The following is a 4,493-nucleotide window of genomic DNA, read 5'->3' as shown; positions in this document are numbered from 1 at the left end:
CGTCCTCATGTCTAGCTTGCCAACCCTCACACGTGGAAGGCATTGAATAGCTCACGTAGTTTGACGGAATAAAACATAGAAACTGTGCACCGTGCTTTGTTGAGGTAAGTACAGGTACACAGAAATGTGCACCACGTGCCCAAGACCATAAAAAGAAGCTCTCAAATAGAGAAAAGGATATTACATACATTTTGGAATAATTATATCTTTGATTCAATGAGACTATGTCAATTGTTTTTATCACCAGAAAATCTTTTGGCTCTCTTTTAGGATATTAGAACCTGTGTTACTACAATAAGTTGGTATCTTAAGCTATTAACTTTTTTTTTTTTTTTAAAGATTTTTGCCATAGTCTGCATGTGCTCCTGGGAGAGAGAAAAAAACAGAGAGAGAGAAAGTGAGAAATCGCCCCCTGGGTGGAGGTGGGGGATAGCCATGCCGCAATCCTGCCTCTCCCATTCACTTGCCTAGCATAATTTTCAAGCTGCCAGGTCTGGGGTTTGAACTGTGGGCGGCCATATGGGAGTCCAACACCTTAGACACCATACTGTCTGCCTCCCCCAAGCTATTAGCTTTTAAATCTATGCAAGGATAGCTAGAGCTCTCTTCTCCTTCCTTACTCTACTACTCCAATGCATCTGATCTCATCCCAGAAGAACCAGCAACTTTGAAAGAGGTTGGGTCAGCTCCACGGGACCCAGAGAAAGGAAGGCAAAGCCAGTAAATGCAAAGATCATCACGTTTGAATACGCATTTCCTCGTCACGTTTGAATACGCATTTCCTTGAGTCCACAAAGCACAAGTATTGCAGCAGTGATTGCTTCTGGTTTAGGACTGGTTTTGTCGAAACTATGTGTATACAGACAGGTCATCTAAATGGCCATATTTCATTTTGCTAGCACCAAACAACAATCAAGTCATACTGTATATGTGGACCTTTTTGTCCATGAATTTTGAATGCAATTCTTATCAAAATTCTAGCTATCCGGTAATTAGATTAGGAAATATTTGATTTAGGTAACTGTGTCTATACCTCATACACAGGTTCATGAAAACTTTACCTTCTGAAAAATCGTGGCCTTGCTTAAAATAATAGGACCCATGGGCAAGACAAAATTAAGTCAAGTCACTCAGTTAGTCAACTTGTTGAGCAGAGAAATGAGACATTCACATTCTAATAAACAAATAGCTTAGGAAATACATAATTTTATCTTAAAAAAAAAGAGAGGGGTACTCAATGGAAGGGTGTATAAGGAAGAATTGAAGTTGCTATGTGCTCACATGTGCTAGCTGGAGGCTGGGCCCAGAGGACGGAGGCATTGCAACAACCTGTCAAAATACTTACCTTGGGGCCAGCAGGTGGCATGGTGGTTAAGGCACTGGATTCTCACATGGCCAACCACAGTTCAAGTCCCAGACTGGTGGCTTGCTTTCTCACTCTCCCTTTCTCTCTCTCTCTCCGTCTCTCTCTGGAGTGTGCATGTATTCTACAGCAAAATTTTTTTTTTTTTGGAGAGGCTTTTGCTATAGGGCGCGTGTGCTGGCCAGACAGAAAGAGAGAGACAGAGAGACAGAAAGTGAGAAATCACCCCCCAGGGGGGATGGTCACGCCGCAATCCCTTCTCCTCCATTCTTCTCTCGGGATCTTGGGCACACACGCACACGCACCCGGCGTGAGTTTTAAGCCACCGGGTCCGGGACGCGAACTGCAGTCGACTACGTGGGAATCCAGCGACATAGCCATTACACTAACTGCTGGTTCCCTACAGTAAATTTTTAAAAATAATAATAACAATAAATAAATAAATAATTCTTAAGAAAAAGTACTTCTCGGGGTCAGCAAGTGGCATGGTGGTTAAGGATGATGGACTCCTACATGACCAGCCACAGTTTGAGTCCTGGCCCAGGCAGCTTGCTTTCTCACTTTCTTGCTCTCTCTCTCTGTCACCCTCTGGTCAAATTAAAATAAGAAAATAAATAAAGTTAAATAAAATAATTCTTTACAGGACCAGCAGTTAGTGTAATGGCTATGTCGCTGAACTCCCATGTAGTCAATCATGGTTCGAATCCCGGACCTGGTGGCTTAAACTCACTCTGGGTGCATGTGCGTGCGTGTGTGCCCAAGATCCCGAGAGGAGAATGGAGGAGAAGGGATTGCGGCGTGACCATCCCCCCTGGGGGGTGATTTCTCGCTTTCTGTCTCTCTGTCTCTCTCTGTCTTTCCAGTGAACACTCACGCCCTATAGCAAAAACCTCTCAAAAAAAAATCTTTAAAAAAAATACTTTTCTAACTAAACAACAACAATAGCAAGTCTAATAGAACTTCTGGGTTATGTTAGCATCGTTTTCTTGTTTGCAATTGCATATGAGCCTATTCTCACTGAAGAAAAATAGGTGGTCCCAGAACAGACTGTACATTTTGCTTCTAAGTATATGCAATTTTAATACAATCATTTTTTATTTGATTATCTTTCAAACAAACTTGAGCTCATCATTACTCATTCCTTTTGTTAGACGTTAAGAACACCGAAATCACAGTTTCCTCTTCTTCCCTTGGCTGCAGTTTTCCCCTGCACTTCTCTAGTTCATTCCAGGCTGAGGTGTTCAGGTAAATTTCTGTTCTTCCTTTCCTTTTGAATTGTTTGCCTTTTTGTCACAGTCTGCTGATCATCCTGTTTTTAATGTGTCTGTGTTTTGGAAGCCGCTGCAAATGTGTATATTAAATGAGCAGTGCAAAAACAAGCAACACTACATAGAGAAGTTGATACCTGCTGTTCAATGAAACTATTTTGGCCTAAAACAGCTGCCATACTCCCACACTTGGATTCCTATGATAAGCAGAAATCCCAGGTTAGGCTGTTTTTCTGAGCCGGTTGCTAGGTTACAGCCAATCACAGCAGCTAGGCTTCAGTCAGTCACAGGCATCCCGCCTTTTAAGTCCTGTAAATACAAACTTTAGAGTGTAACTAATGACTTCTCTCCCTCACTTAGCGTTTTTTTCTGTACGACGCTTTCCCTTTTTGCTGCACATGTCACTTTCCTGTTTCACCCACATAAATGCCGAGTTGACCAGGAGGCTGGCCAGAGGGGTCCGGAAGTCCGGGAGCAACTGCCTGCTCTATCAAAACTCTATTTAATTGGCTGGTTTATTTTTCTTTTAACACTGCAGATAACACCTCATGCAAAATACACCAATGCGCATTCTCTACGCATGTATTCTCTCCTGTCCTCACACACAAAAAAATAATGCTCTCTAGGACCAGCAGTTGGTGTAATGGCTATGTCGCTGGACTCCCATGTAGTTGACTGCAGTTTGAGTCCCGGACCCGGTGGCTTAAACTCACTACAGGCGCGTGTGCTTGCATGCCCAAGATCCCGAGAGGAAAATGGAGGAGAAGGGATTGCGGCGTGGTCGTCCCCCCTGAGGGGTGATTTCTTGCTTTCTGTCTCTCCCTCTCTCTCTGTCTTTCTGGCGAGCGCACATGCCCTATGGCAGAAACCTCTCCCAAAAAATAAATACAAAAATAATGTTTTCGGTTCCGTGTATTAGTTTCCCAGGGCTGTTGTGACATAGTACCACAAACGAGGTGACTTAAACACATGGACATTTATTCTCTCACAGTTCTGGAAGCCAGAAGGCTCAAACCACGTTGTTGGCAGAGTCAACTCCTGGAGACTTCGGGGGTGTCTGCTCCACGCCTCTCTCCTAGCTCCTGCTGGCTACAGACAACCTTTGTGCTTCAAGGCGCTGTGAGCTAAAGGACCTCTACAGGCGGAGAAGGAGCCCAAAGCCCAAGAAAGAGGCAGAGAAGGCCAGTTTGTGGGGTAAGGGTTTCATAAGGAAATGCATGGACAGAAACAAGGTCCTGGACAGCTGCCAGGCACGTAGATGCACGCCCTTCACCAGCCAAGTGCATGGCTTGTGTGGAGGGGGTTGTGAAAGGGGCAAAGTGCAGGCAGGCGTTGAAGAACATGCTGGGAGGTTTGGGTGTAGCTATACTGTGTCTTTACCAGGATCAGGGGCCCACACTCCCTGGAAGAGGATAATGAGCATTTTACTGTAGCAAGTTACCCTACCGCATAGCCTTAGGAGGGCAACCAAAGAGTCAGGGGCTGCACAGAGGTCAGGTTGGTCAAGATGGCCGTTAGCTGAAAATGGAGTTGCTTTGGTTTCACTGCACTTTGGCATTCCTTGGCCTGTAGACCCATCCCTACATCCCCTCAGTCTGTGCATGGGTTTCTCTTTTGTGCATGTGTCTCTTCTCTTCTTTCATAAGGACACCCATCATTGAACTTAGGGCCCACTGTAACCCAACTTGACTTCATCTCTAGAGCCTTACTTGTTCTTAAGCTTATTTCTTTCTTCCATAAGTGAGAGAGAGAAAGACAGGCATTCCCAATACTGTCTTCCCACCATGACCTACCTCCAGCTTCGGCCAGTCTTGGATCACAGACACATGACCCAGTATGGTCAGGGAGGTAGCTGGTTGTGA

This window comes from Tupaia chinensis, unplaced genomic scaffold, assembly GCF_000334495.1.
Source record: "Tupaia chinensis unplaced genomic scaffold, TupChi_1.0 Scaffold147918_1, whole genome shotgun sequence".
Lineage (NCBI taxonomy): Eukaryota > Metazoa > Chordata > Mammalia > Scandentia > Tupaiidae > Tupaia > Tupaia belangeri.
This window is presented reverse-complemented; position numbering follows the sequence as displayed.